The sequence below is a fragment of the Anopheles maculipalpis genome, chromosome 2RL (assembly GCF_943734695.1).
Source record: "Anopheles maculipalpis chromosome 2RL, idAnoMacuDA_375_x, whole genome shotgun sequence".
Taxonomy (NCBI): domain Eukaryota; kingdom Metazoa; phylum Arthropoda; class Insecta; order Diptera; family Culicidae; genus Anopheles; species Anopheles maculipalpis.
In genome coordinates, this window is record NC_064871.1 from 8,502,580 (window position 1) to 8,517,991 (window position 15,412).

The window sequence follows — 15,412 nt, forward strand, 5'->3', positions numbered from 1 at the left end:
CCCCCCTTCTCCCCCTCTCCCCAGGGCATAGTAAGGAATTTGCTACGAACTTACTTGTTGTCTGCGACAACGTACACGACACCACACAAGCATTGCCCGCAATGCAGAAAAACACAGAGGACCAACACGCTTCACCTATAACGCACGTACACGCCGTTAGGTTGTCATTCGTTTAGCTGGTGTCCCAAAAGCGCACGAAGACAAACCCCGAGAAGTGTTTCTTTTTTCGCAAGTCTCACTTGCTTAAGCCCACCGTAAATTTCCTTCCGCAGGACTGGTACGTAAAAATAATAAGAAAAGCCCTTCTTTCGTTTGGAGCGGCCGTCATCCGCTGTTCTATTCACTTCCTTCCCTGTGCACCCATTTTTGGGGTGTAATTTAAATTAATTTAATTAACTGTTATAAATATTTCAGCATACAGTCATTTGCGCACGTGCCCGTTTGGCTCACCGTGGGTATGCCAAACGAAACTGGGGAGGGAGAAACAATCATCATGGGTGGTGGCATCAAAATCACAATCTCCATTTCTCCTCACCTGTAGAGGTGGGCAGGGTTGGAAGGACAAGGACGGGGGAACAAATATTTACCCAAACATTCGCCACATTCGCATATCTTTCCGGGTGGCTGTGTACGCGGTTGTGTACATCTTTGCCGCTCGATTTGCAGTTTGGCAACAACGTTTCCGGTAACCGGTGTGAAGCGTCGCGTCGTGCCCTTGTGAGTCGCGAGTTTTTCACCCTTCTTATCCCCTTTTTTGGAGGCCGTTTCATTCCATCCTGTACCGGTGCAGACCGCGCTTTAACCAAGGCCGAGATTAAGTAATGAAAAGTTAATTTAAATAAAGCGACTAATTAGAACAATCGTAGAGCGCCGGTAAAGCGGCTATAGGGGGATGGCAAATGCGACGGCCTCATCACAAACGAAGACAGACTGAAATTTCATTGCCGCGCAAAAACCACGTGGAAATTTCTTAAGTTCGTCTGGCACGCTCTTCATTTTTTTTTTTTTTCGTCAACCGTTTCAACTTCTTAAAAACCCACTCACAGGTTGAGTCAACGGTTTTAAGACACAACGGTGCAGGCGAAAGAGGTGTCTTATCGGCACTGTTCGTCATGTTGCTCGAGGAGCTGGTGAAATAATCATTAAAATTTTAGACCATGATGAAATCAGCAAATGTTTCCCATTTTCCACCCGGTTTGGGTGGCTCGACGTGACGATTTTTGGGTCTGTGTACCATTCATTTCATCGCCAGCTACAACAGATGCTTGGTTAGGTGGGACTGAGCTCAGAGCCAGTCATAAAAAAACGTCAAAGTTCCAGGATGTTTGTACTACGTTGCCGGTGTTTTTCACCGGTGTTTGATAAATGGGTTGAATTTTATTAGTGTCTTTATGATTTCTTCTGTCAGGTGTTTGTTTCCCGAGTCTCTCCAGGTGTATTATTTCATGATACCGATAGTTAGGAATACTTTCCTATCAATAGTTTTGGTTGATTATTATTTCATGGATAACATCACTTCATTTGTTTCATATTTAATGATAGTTACGGCATAGCTTTAATTACTCTTTCCTGTTTTGATTGTCTGTTGAGGCCTTGAGGTAAGTGCAATTCTTAGTTGTACGGCTTTTGCATGGTAGATGGCCGATTGAAACACGAAACCCTTAGAATCGGATTGTAGATCAATTCGACAGTAAAATATTTGCTTTTACGCTGAGAACGATATAGGACAATCGGCATGTAGAATATCAGTTCTAAGTGGGAGAAGAACCTTTCGAATCGCAGGATATTACTGTCTGTCTCTTCGTCTTTATTGCCTGCGGGAAATCTCCGTGGCTAATTCGAATGTACGAAACGGGAGAAAAATCTGACGTCTGTAGTCATCGCGGCATTGCAAAGCGTTGTGTCAGCGCTAAGGTTATTGAGCTCCTAGGTCAGGAACCGAACTGGAACTACTTCAGCACTGCTAAACACGGATTCGTTCCTAGTCGATCAACCACGACCAACCTGGTTTACACGGTTCAAGCATCAAGTACGCCTTCAAGCATCTCTGATCTTTACGAAACCTTCTTCTTGGCTTAACGACCTCTCTTAAGTCATGCCGGCCATCTAAATGGCTCACTAGACTGCCGATACCACGTAGTTGGATAGTCAATCCTCCCTACGGGGGGACGGTCCGGATGGGATTTGAACCCCGGTCCTGCCGTTTGAAGATCGGCGTCGCTGTCGCGCGTACCACCAGGCCCCATCGTAATCGGAATCGTAAAGACCTAACAGGATTAAATTTAAATAAAGTATCGGATACAAACAATCAATTACTTGGACTATCATTCTTATTATGTGTCTAGCATAAGACTTAGTTAGAAATAATGAAAAAAAAAATGCAAAAAATCACAATTTATCTGCTAGCCACAACTTCAGTTTAGCAGATGAGATCTTGTTTTCATTTTATCTACTCAAGAAATCAATGATTCACGATGGGTAATGCATCAAAACATATAAAAGTATTGAGTGTAGCTAACACTATTGTAAAAAATGTTAGTTGTGCTTGTACTAAGCCTTCGGTATCATGTATAAAAAAACGATTCAATAAAATTTTTTGCATACAACTAACTCGTCACCCATAGCACCAACATCTCACAGCACCATTTAACAGCCTCACGTGGCATTTACAAAAATGTTAATGTAATATTTTACCTTCCAAAATGACAAACCGCTTATTCTACCACCGCGCAACATCAGCAGCAACGGCCTTACGCGGCTTCCAAAATGGTGCCAACAATTTGACCCCGACGGCCGTAACCTTGCTTATGCATAGATCATACAACCTGCCAGCAACCTATTTAACGTCCCATTGGAGATAGAAAAATGATGCCAACATTCTCCAAACAGCTGCCGAAAGGGAACGGAAAAAGCCAGGTCTATGGCTATTCTCGTGTTGCCCAGATTATCCCGAGAAAACATATTCAACCGGAACAATGGCGGTGGTACCCCAAACATGCATACTATTTTCATTCGCAGCATCCGTTCTCCGATGTGTTTTCCTTTTGGTTGAGGAAGAAAAACAGGAAGTAAAATAAAATAGAATAGCCAGCCAGCCAGCCAGCGCGTCAGTGCGTCTGATCAAGGAGACAAAATGGAAGCAAACTTTACCCCGCCACGCAAGAAGGCGACTCGGAAGGCGAAACACGGAAAAGAAGCTATTATTTTTCCCGCTTACCATAAACCATCATATGTGGATCGTATGCAAATGTAAGCAAATGTAAGCTTATCCGGAGAAAAAGGCCTCATAAAATTTCATCTTTTTGGAGCATCTCTGCCAGCTCGAAAATAATGTCACGGATGACCAGTGATCACGGGATGTTTTTTACACACTCCCCAGTTGCTGATCCTTTTCCCTCTCTACCACCAACCTATCGCACAGGAGATTGTAATAGCTTCGTTTTGTTTTGTGTCCAAAGTTAAATAAAGTTATCATAAACCCACATAAATTATCTCTGCTTGGTTGACTTTCAAATTCATTCGCCACTTGTTACGACTCTCCGTCGGTGTTCCCGGGATGAAGGTTAGCTTTTCACACACCAAGCATGCCACTGCTTTGGACACGGTCATCGGTGGTCATCTCAACTTTTTTTTTCTCAACACTGACTCCAATGCCCGACCCAGCGGGGCTTGATTTGGGTGCCCAGTACGCAAACACTCTGGTTCTGATTTATAAGCGCCGGACTTTGGGTGGCGAGCAAAAAAAAAAAAAAAAAGGTGTCGGATTGAGGATGTAATGGGCATCCTTCGCCAAGCCAAACATGGTCACTGTAATGGTCACATTATACGTGATTTGCGTGGTTGAAAATCTCGCACACACACTCGTTCACTTACAGGAGAACCTGTAGAGGAAGTCAAATGTATTTGTCTAGGGCCGGACACATGCTGGACGTGAGTTTTTTGCCGAATCCACCTGTCTTGGTTATCTCGATGACCCACGACGATTGGCCCTTCGAGATGGACGGCTTGGGACGGTGTCGGTAAGTCCCGGGACTTCTTTAACCTTGTGCCGTTGCTGAAGCGTACCGAAACGGTTGGGTAAATCGCGCCCTAACCGATGACCCTTTGGATTTCGTGCTCGTTAAACACTCACAGGTTCCGGTTGCGTTATATGGCGAGCTTTGCGTGATCGGAAATTGATTTCGACCAAAATGATTTCCTTGTGAGTTCATCGACGCATCGTCGAACGATGAAAGCTAGTACTTGTACATATGTTTTTCTTAAACCAATTTCAATCTTCAAATATCGATTTCGGAATCGAAATGCATCCTCAAAATCATCAAAATCTATTCCCCAAAAATTTCAAACTCTCCAAATAGAGTCATTCGTAACAAAACACCCGGTCCAGCTCTAGCACCGGAAGTATCGAGTCAACGCAAAAATTATCCCCCAAAACCCATAGTTAACCCTTTTTCGCTAACCCGTCGCTCGCCGTCGAAAGCGTACAAAAAAAAGGGGCAGCTGTGTAGTGCCAGTAGCACTTTTAATTGAGTTTTCCCCGGGTAAGGTCAGGAAATTTTAATTATTTGCTTCGTTTGCCGGTGCGATCCCTCGTGCTCCATCGAAGATCTTCGCTCCGGAAACGGGAAGTGAATTAAGTCGCTAGGGGAGTCGCACTCAAGCCAAGGTGCGGTGAAGTTGGGCGCGGGGGCGAACCGACGGGTGACACTAGAGTTGAAGTTTTCAAATTGTTTTTTATTTTACACTTCTACGTTTCCTTTCTCAGGTTCGTTTCGCGGGAAAAAGTGAAAGTATTGACCGGCGGGGTGTGTTCGGTGTGTGCCATGTCCAAGAACCTGTTGAAACTTTGTATCTCTTTACGGTGGACAAGATGATGGTAAAGATTCTTTTAATTAGAGTTTCTCATCTATTCCTTGGGATGCACCGATGCTTCTAGGTGTAGGAAAAAAAAATCTACGAAGATTAAAATTTGCTAATAGATCACGTTCTATCGTGCGGTCGTGACGCAATAGCGACTTCGTCGGTGGTTCATTCCGATCATGTAGTAAGGTTCGTGCTTAATGGATACACGTTAACTAAATTAGATCCTAATAGAAGCAGTGTTCCTAGTGTAAACGACTGAAGGATATATTTTTACAGAAAAGATTTTATATCACATCACCAAAGGATTGCGCAGATCTTCAGCAATGTTCCTTTTACTCTCGAATGATATCAAAAGAAAATTCACTAATAATTCAAAAGTGAGATGTAACTGTTTCAAAAACGACAATAAGAAGGGAAATACCAAGAATTGTGTCTATGCAGCTGCAGACTTGATCTTCGTTGGCTGATTGAAGGTATCCAAAATCGACACATAGGTCCGGAGGATATCCGAAGTCAGCTTTGCTGAGGTAAACTGGTTAGAGGGTCTGACGTAATGCTTTTACGATTCCCACCGTTTGAAGTTACAGTGATTTAATTTTACGAACTGTATTCCTGACCGCAGCCACTTCTCGCTCCGTCCAAAGAATTCCTATTACTCCACAGTTCCCTTTCAACGCTAAAATGGGCACGTCAAGGTTCTAAACTCCTAAGGAATACAGGATCATGTAGCATCATTTTGACATGAAACATAAAGTCAGCCATTCTTGACTATTCTTCATGGAAAGACGTCTTTCTGTGGCTTATTGGTAACAGATACAAATAGTAGAATTGATATCAACTACTCTTCGAAATTACTTCGTTGCCTACAATCTGTGCATTATCAAAAAATCATCATCAAATCATCATCAAAAAAATCTAAAGCCGATACTAGGTCCCGCCGGTCATCGATTGGTTTACAAGTCTTGGACTTGGAGTTGGCTAGTCAGTCCACTCACCAAAGAGGAACGGTCGGGATGAGCATTGAATCCCCGTCTGCCTCTCCTCTATACACGCATATTTCAAGTAAAAGCTTCTAAGTCACCTGACAGATGAATCAGCCTTCTTATTGGTATGAAATAATTGAAGAATCTTTAGCCTATAGTTCGATTAAAATGTAAGCAAAACTGACTTTATTTAACCCACCTGTTTTTCTGAACAGAAAATGCTGAACTCTTGCAACTCATTAGAATTTTCTGTGATAGATAGCCTTGCTTGGATAGCTCGAACTAATATCATTCGTCCTTCAAACATGCCTCAAAATGAAGATCAAACCTCAAGCACCGTCCAGGATTGCGCTGAAACCCTTCTTACTACCAATTAACACATCAAACCTCAGCCAATTGTTGGGAAAACAAATGCCAAAAGTCAAACACGCACTCGCGTCCGAAAGCAAGCGCGAGAAAATCAAATCATTTCATCTGGTGGTTCAACGCTCCTTAGCGAAACAAACAACCCAGCGAGCATATTCGCGAATTTTGACTCATCGCGAGAAGCTTCCCTACGGCTGGTCAGTACAAAGAGGAGAGCTAACTCAAACTCCAACGCCGCATACACACAACGCCCGTCCAGAAATCCTGTTTCCCCGGGGGGCCAAAGAATATACATCAGCGGCAAGCATGCAACCACGCCACCCTACATCATAATGCGTCTTCTCGTAGGTCTCAGCTTCTCGATTTTCTCTGTGCATCACGCCACACTCTTTGTACGTGGTTGTATGCGTGTATGACGCCCAGTATGCACTGTCTCCGTATGTGTGTATGGTGCGAGCTTGCCGCGTGCTTACTGCGCAATTTGTTCTTCTTTGTGCAATGCTTGCAAATCTTGACGCACGTTCGCGTATTGCCTGGCAGCTGCAACTGCTCCTCTGACCGGCCGTATCGAATGGGAAGCACAAGATCGCGTTCTTTTTCTCGGACGGACTGCACACGGACTGCTCGGGACTGCACCAAAGCGACGATGAATGAGCACACCGTGCTGATGGTTGGTCGCTTTTTTCACCTTGCACTTGCACACACATGGGGATATTTGCAGTGCATCGATGCACTTGGTACAATCGTTTTGTTCACGCGAAAACCGAACATTCGACCGAGGGTTAAATCAGTGCTGGTTGCCAGCTGAAAATTTCCCTGAATTCATCACAATGAGATCATCACAATGAGATTTCGTACGTGGCTTGGCACAAATCAATGCTAATTGGTTTCAAATGGCCAACGGGTGAATTGATGTTTCCTTCTGACACATGCATCACGTGGACAATAATTTAGTTTACGTTGGAAGCAAAAAATCATTTAAGCTACGACATTTTTTAAAATAATTGTTCTTAAACGAAATAAACATCAAAACTCTATCGAAACTGAGGGAAAAACTTGAATTCATAAATCAATTCAAATGAGAGAAAATTCAATTAACATTAAAGCAATGAGGGAGCACCATGCATAACTAATAAACTTATGAACAATCAATACAAATCAATCAACAATCAATACAACAATGTGTTTTTAAATTACTCAAATGCAATACTTCAACAGTAAAGGTTAACAAAACTAATTAAGTAAAAATACTTCAAACATAAAATCAAGCAAAACTAGTAAACTCAATTAAAATATATTAAATAAATTTAATAAAAGAGTACAACAAAAGATTATACATTTAAGATGGAAAATTCAACAAACATTATAGTAGAGGAATCGGACTGAACGAGACAAAGACAATAAATAAAAATTAAAAGTTAATAACCAAACTAACCAATTATTGGACAGGATCGAATTGGAATTGGATCGAACAGGAGCGTATGATCGACTATGCTTCTCCTTAATCTTGGTTTAAAGACCTGCTAGGGGTCTCTAATGGCTATAACAAAGATGAAGTCAGTCTTCTCATTGCGGTGGAAAACTCCAGATGGGATTTGAACGCCCGTCCTGCCGTGTGAAGAACGACTCTGTTATCATATGGGCAACCGGACCGTCCGCTGAACTATTCGTCTATTCTGCTTAGGGTAAAACCATGTCCAGGAAGCTATATGATGACTGGCCGAGAGCTCTCGACGTTGTAGAGCCATGGATGGTCATACAAAGAAAAGGATATCTGGGAGTTCAGAACTCACTGGCTTAAACTTTCATCTGTAACGTTTCTATCCAAAAGGATCCTTCTCATACTTCGAACGCTGTTTTCCACAGACCACTCACCCAATGCTCAACGACTGTCATTCGAAACAAGAGAGCGAGATTTACAAACGGTGATGTAAACCGTTGGCATTATATACATTCCAGTCTCTTTTAGTTGAGTTAAGTGCTATCCTATCCCCTATCCACGTTATCAAGTGCTTAATCGAAATCACCCCAACGGGATCGACACCCCACCCGATCCGGAAATTCTCCAACATATATAAAACGCATACGCGCTTGCATCGAAGCGCATTAGCTCGCACCATAAAGTGTAGTAGCATAATTTCTCATTCACACGCCTCTCACAATGATGCGCTTTATGATGGTGATGCACCAAACTCGTGCACATACACACACACAAACACACAGTGCACAATCCGTGGTGATCGTGAATGCATTCCCCCGGGGGTTCGGAACGACCATTCGAAGAAAATCGAACGCAAAGGGAGCTTCCAATACATAGAAGAGCCCTTCCAAGGTCCAAAATACCCGAAAGAAACTCCAGGAAGTGGTAGATGATCGCACGATGAGCGAACGTAACGTGTGATAAATAGCTCGCGTACAAGGGTCGAACTGATGGAAATGCCAAGTGCATAAATTGACTCGCTGGCGTATGTGTGTGCGTGTCTGTGGGCAATCATTGAACATAAGGGATCTATCGCATCTAACACGAACCGTAAGCGAGAAGAAATAGAGGCACAAGAAGCGCTGGCACCGTTGTACAAGACGGTACAGCGAAGAGAGAATGCAGAAGGAACCCGACAAGGAGAATGAAGGAAAATGCCAAAGAACAAGTTTCCAGCTTTCAAGCCATCTTGCAAAAGGCCCCCTTTGTACGAAGGCAACAAAAGGCCTCGCGAGAGAACCGACCGATAATTCGCGCGCATGAGGTTTTGTGAAGAGTTCTCAAATTTTCTTCCAAATATGTAGAAACAGCTCGAAGTATAGTACAACAACACACAAAAAGATGTTACAGCCATCGTATGAAAAGGCTTTTCGTTTGACGAATACGATATGATCCCGTGGCAGGGTGGGATTTGTTTTGTGGTTTGGCGTTGTGATGTTCGTTAGTACTAAATTGCTTATCTGTACGTGTATAAAAGCATTTCCGTCCGCTTCATTATACCCTGTTGGCCCAAGCTTCCCGGTCGCCCGGTCACCCGGTCGCCCGTCTTCCGTGCTGTCAGTAGATTTTGAAGCCTATCATTCCCGTCCCGGTCTTACTTCCCTTTCTGATCTCTAGCTATCTCGTATCACACTATCTCTCTCTCTCTCTCTCTCTTTCTCTCTCTTTCGTTCGCTCACTCTCCTGTTCGCTTACATTCCTACGCATCGCTTCCGCTGCCCTGGAGAGTGAATATGACGATCTTATTTATAACTTTTTTGCTTACCCATCAACGATTGTGTCGCCTTCGTCGCCTTAATCATTGTAAACACACTACTTTTGTAACGCGCCATTCTCTTCTTGCGCTGTGTTTCTCCCCAGCACCGATCACGATTTGATGAAGCTTATGTAAGTTGTTTAGGGTGAAAAATAAAGATCCAAAATGGGTTGTATTTTCATGATAGGAAATCAAATTTGCGTCCACCTCCTGTAGTATTTAGGGTGTGATACGATCGCGAGAAGGACATGTAACGATCGATCACAGGATTTTTATTGTTGCAATACACACGTCAGATTTGGGGCAATCCGGTAGTAAAGCAATAACGGTGCTAGTCTTTGCACGGCAGGACCGAGGTTCAAATCCTTTCGGAGCCGGTCCGTTCTCCCGTTGTTTTGAGGATTTTACTATCCAAATACGTGGTTAGTATCAGAAACTTCTTAGTATTTTTTAAGCCATTCGATGGCCGGTGTAACCTCACTAGGACGTTAAGAAAAGAAGAAGAGAAAGACACCACCCATCAACCGTCTCTTGGCTTTGTCTACGTTAAATCTGTAGCATTAAAAAAAACGCTTTTCCTTTTCAACGATCATATTGTGTGACCGCGTGTACCTTTGTACACGATTTTCCTTAACCCGGCAGTTTCCCGCGCGCGTAACAAGAGTGTGGCGTGAAAATTAATGACGAATGCGCGATGGAGCTTGGAATGAAGGTAGCAAAGAAAACGACGAGAACCGGATTGGTTTTTATACTTGTTTGTGTGTGTGTGTGTGCGCGCGTCCGTGTGCCGTCAACACACATACATCACCGCCGGTTTTGGCCTACGCGTCGTAGAGCGCTCGGTCGCTGCTTGAACGTTGCTACTTTGCAAAAAAAACCCCTCGACACGATCGGCGTGAGTGCGATCGTGAGATTTTGATAATTTTATTTCTACCACGCAAAACCAACACAACTAGGCACCGGAATTGGGTGGTGCAGAATTCAAAACAATGCTATTTTCCTACGTATTATAATATTAGGAATTAAACAGTTTCTACATTTGGCTTTGGTAAGTGTAAGTTGATTTTAAAGCTATAAAAGATCATTTCAAAGTAAATAAACGAACCATCAGGCAATGGGGAATAAATGATATTTTATTTTATTTTTTGCACCGTGTACCTAGCAAACAAAAATAACCCTGCGTTTCTTTGGACTTCGACTTGGTGAGGACGCGCCTCGATGGTTGAAAACGGCGATACGGTGGCAAAATGATGACGCGCTTAGGCCAGCCTGCCGTTGCTGCTGCTGCTGCTGCCGTCCGTAGTTTTTGCCAAGCGACACCATCGCTCACTACATAAGCCGCAGCAAACGCGACGGCCCAAAACAACAACGACAACAGGCGGCAGCACCGTCGTATCTGCGCTCGCCTTATGTACAGTTCGCCGCCGCCTGCCACCCTCCTTCCGTAGTGCCTTTCAACCCCTTACAACCCTGCACCAATCCACTCCGGTATGCGACGCTTATGTACTGGTTCGTCGTCCATCGCCGGCTTCAAACCACCACCCCCTCCTTCAGCTACCGTGCCCATAAAAGCGACCGTAGCAAACCACTTCGACTGCTGCTGACGTTGACGCTGACGTTTTGTTTCGGGTTTTACTATACATAGGAGCGCTCTGCTGCTGCTGCTGCTGCTGCTCCGTTGCTGCTCTCGGGCCACGATGTTTCGCTCGTTTTTTTGTTGTTGTTGTGTGTGTTGTGTTCGCTCGCTCGCTTGCTTGCTATGCCGCGTTCTTTGCGTCTTTTCCTGCAACACTACTACCCCCTGGCCGTTTCCGTTTGCGTGCGCCAACACCCGGGCTTGCCCCGTTTCCGTTTCGATTCGACCCTGACGCGCCCGTTTGCTCACCGCTCGTACGGCGTGTGTGTGTGTGTGCGTTTCTACAGCTGGATTTTTGTACAACGTCGCACTGGAGTGTAGAGGCCAAGAGACCCATGTTAGTTTTGTGAGCAAATTATAATACAAGCTTGTTTTATTTTCTCGAAAAAGAACCCAAAAACCATTTATCCATTATTTGGAGGCATGGTTTGACGGGCGTTTTTGAAGAAAAAAGGAGCAAAATTGACATTGGCCAGGGTCCAGTTGGGGAGATTTGATGCTTCAAGAGTAGTTGGATAATTAGGATTTACATAAACAATAGTAAATAAGTTCAATTTTTCCGTCTGCATTTACTCGCCCTTTTAACGATAAGAATATTATAAAAAAAATCTAATATAAGGCAAGCCAATAGTATTATGTACTTTTTTCTCTTCTTTCCTGGTTTTACGACCCTACAACAAGTCATGCTGTCTTGTCGATATACCACGTAGTTATAGAGTCAATCTTCAACTACAAGAGAACTGACCGAATGGGTTTTGAACGTTGGGTTTTAACCACCGGGCACCCCAGTTTATTATGTACCTCTAGACAAACTTTATCGATTGGAGGATGATGACTTCAAAACTCCAAATTTTCAAACAGGACCAAGAAAAACAAACCCTATTACGCATACGCTTGTCAGAAGCACCACCGCCTTCCAAACCGCCCGAGGGATGCATTTTTATTTTCCACCTTTTTTGCCCCTGTGCAAGCATGTGCAAATCAATGCCGTTCGAAAAACTGCAAACTGAATTCTACAATAAAGCGGGATCGAACCGACCGCTCGTTCGGCATGGGTGTACATTTTTCCTTACATGTTTGCGCCCTATTTGCTTCGGGCTGATTTACCATTTGAATGGGATTTTTCTTTCTTGTTTGGCCGTTTGGTTATACTTTCTTTTACCTGCGTCCTATTTCTGTCCTCTAAGAAATAATTGTCTCACTCTCTCACATATTTCTCTCATTCCGTGAGTCACTCCTTTGTCATATTTCTGCGTTTTCTGCGGTAGGTTTGTTTTGGCACAGAATGCATGCGTGTCATTTTTAGTTTACCACACAAAGGTTTTATTCCGAAATTGCTATTTCATTCGCAATAATTTCAGTTTGATTAGAGTTTGATAGATTTTTGTTAGTAAAATTAAGGGTTGTGTTTCAATTCAACTTTCCAGACTCTCCGAAAATCGTATCATACGCAGGTTTGAAAGCCGTAGCCAAAGACTAAACTAAACTCTTCAGCAGCTTAGATCATCGTGCCCTGCCGGCATGGTTTCCAGCCGATGAGACAGCATGGAAGAAACCGATTTCGTGTGGTTTATTGATTAGAGTGGCTGAAAACGATGGCAACAGCGACAAACCAACGTATGGCTTTACAAACTTTCGAAAGTTCCAAAACGTGCCGCTCGATGATTTGATGTGATGGAGCTGATGCAAGCTGTGTTGCGTTGCGTTACGAAGATGATAAAAGTTCGATTTATTTGTTTTCTCTTCAAAGCTTGATTTAGGAGGAGGTTCATGGAGTTAAAAATGGCTAATAGACCTCACTCGCGCATCAAGTGATTATTCAAACGCAAGCGACTTCGCTGTCAGAGCAGCTGAAAACACCACTTATTGTACAGAAAATTACACCCGTTGTCAACTTAAATAAAAATACCTTGTGTCCATGTCCCCGCAAAGTGGGAAAAACAGTCAAATGAAAAAAAAAACACGCTCTGGCGGATTTCCGTCACTATGTTGAACCTTTGTACATAACAACAATGCCAACAAAGTTGCCTAACGCTTTTCCAGCTCTCGATTCTCGCTTTTCCATGAAGAACTTGGTGCTTTTTTCCAAGCCACCCCCCCCCCCCCCCCACTGATCCCCGTAGAAAAAGAGACAGAAACAGAGAGAAAGAGAGTTAGAAACCTGCTTTGAAGCTTATCGCTTGGCGGCCTTTATTCGCTGAGACAGGCTGTGGCCCAAACGATCAATAACGGGTCTCTAAGCTCAGGGAAACCTACCCACTCTAAACGCCCTCGACCAGCGGTAAATACAACCACGGGTGGAAAACTTCCAACCAATTCCTTCTCACTATCACCTCCGCCCCCAGTACCACCCGTCTGCCATATTGTCGAGTACATATTGTGATAGTAGAAAAGTAGAACATCAAAATGGGACAAGCTTTGGCCGTTTTCTTTGCATCGCTTTTGACGCTTCAGGGAGGCCATGTTGTAGTGGAGGGAAGAACCCATTAAAAACACACTGACTCTCCCGGGATGGGGGGATATTTTTATGTAGTTGCTTAATGAGTATGTATGATGAGACAAAAAAATGAAAGAAATAAAGCTTGCTAATGAGGAAGTACTTGAGGTAAATCCAACATTGTGCCTCTTTCGAAATGGACGGTTCCATACAATTTAAAAGAGTCATTAAGGAGCTTTCAAAGTTAAATGGTTGTTATGAACGGTTGTCAAAACATCACAAATAAACAAAACTAGTGATCTGAGAAGAAAAATAGCTGTAGAACTGACACAACGAGCTTGGCTGTTATGAGGCAATCTAGGATATATGTACATTGTTTCTCATCGGAGATAAGCACCTAAAATCCACACAGCAGCAAATTATAAAAATAGGTTAGAAAAAATATCAGTTTTAAGTGAAAAATTGTTGAAAAAGCCTATCTGCATTCGAATAGACTTATTACATATTTAGAATGTTTTTAATATAACATACGCAGTGAGCCAGCAACAAAATCGAGAAGCTCATTTGCTCTGGCGAATCGTGCCTACAATAAGTTTCATAAATTCATATAATCCACCAAAATACAGCAATATCTGTACATGCCGTAGTCTACATTATGCAGAGGAAGCCAACTCTATCGCTTTACGTAAGCCAAAGTTGGGACGGCCCGGTGGTAGGGCAAAACGGGATCTTCACATGGCAGAACCGGAATTCAAATCTCATCTCGACCGTTCCTCTGTAGTGAGTGGACTGACTATCCAACTACGTGGTATCAGCAAGTCTAGTAACCCACTTACATTGCCGGCGTGAGCTTAAAAGTCAAGAAGAAGAAGCTAAATTTGCAGTCACAAGGAGTGATTCTAACTCGCCTAATCCCCTCCTCCTTAAGTTTCCTTTTTTCAGTTCAGTTTTATATTCAGTTTTTTTTTATATTCTGCTTAAACCTAATCCAGTCAACCGACTACCCGTGTAGAAAAACCAACTTTAATTGCTTATTCATCCGACTCTAGGAATCCAATTGACTTGAATTTTGTTTTGTGTGAGCAAAATACGGAGATCTTTCTAAGAAAATCTTGTTCGATTTTACTCGAATTGATTAAATCTCTTTTCTAGAACTATTATTCCCAATAATTGTTTTCAAAGCAAATGGAATACCCGTGTAACCAGAAACTTTGAGAGCTTATAACTTTTTAATAAGTAATTCCATATCAATTTCATGTTTTCATGAGAATAGGGATCATATCTCTTGTTTCTTTTGGTGTTAATAAGATTTTTTGATTACAAGCATTTTTGAAGCAACGATGTTTTTAAATTTTCAAGATTTTCGTTAAAAAAAGACATAAGAAATATTTATTTAAGGACAATACGGGGTAGAGCCGTCATACTGACTTACTTATTAACTTATCAGGCGCTACAACCGCTCTGCGGTCTTGGCCTGCCGCAGCAGAATCTAGAACTGCTCACGGTCCCGCGCCGTCGTCACCCAATCCATTATCCCGGCCTTGATGGTCGATGATTCCACGCCATCCTCGAACTTCAATCTAGGCCTACCACGCCTCCTCTGTCCGTGTGGACGATCTAAAAGGACTTTCTGTGCTGGCTCGTCCGGTGCCATGTGTATAACAAAGGCCAGCCCATCGGAGCCTGGCGAACCTAATTCGCTGCACGACGAAGAGGTCGTCATAAAGTTCTTACAACTCGTCGTTGTAGCGGCTCCTCCATTGTCCTTCCACACATACGGAGCCAACGATCCTTCTGAGCATCTTCCTCTCGAACGCGGCTAAGAGTGCTTCGTCTGTTTTGGACGGGGCCCATGTCTCAGAGGCGTATGTGAGTACTGGGACTATAAAGG

General features: G+C 43.3%; 2 protein-coding genes across 2 annotated transcripts in view; both read right to left on the reverse strand.

Annotated features, from left to right (window-relative positions):
• LOC126559409 (iron-sulfur cluster assembly 1 homolog, mitochondrial) overlaps nt 1–15,412 on the reverse strand; it is a 347,746-nt gene that overhangs the window by 148,315 nt on the left and 184,019 nt on the right. The window lies entirely within an intron of this gene.
• The window catches only part of LOC126557500 (uncharacterized), a 71,313-nt gene continuing 66,666 nt past the window's right edge, over nt 10,766–15,412 (reverse strand). Inside the window, exon 6 of the mRNA XM_050213295.1 lies at nt 10,766–10,777. The gene's annotated coding sequence lies outside the window, so the exon portion shown is untranslated. The remainder of the gene's footprint in view (nt 10,778–15,412) is intronic.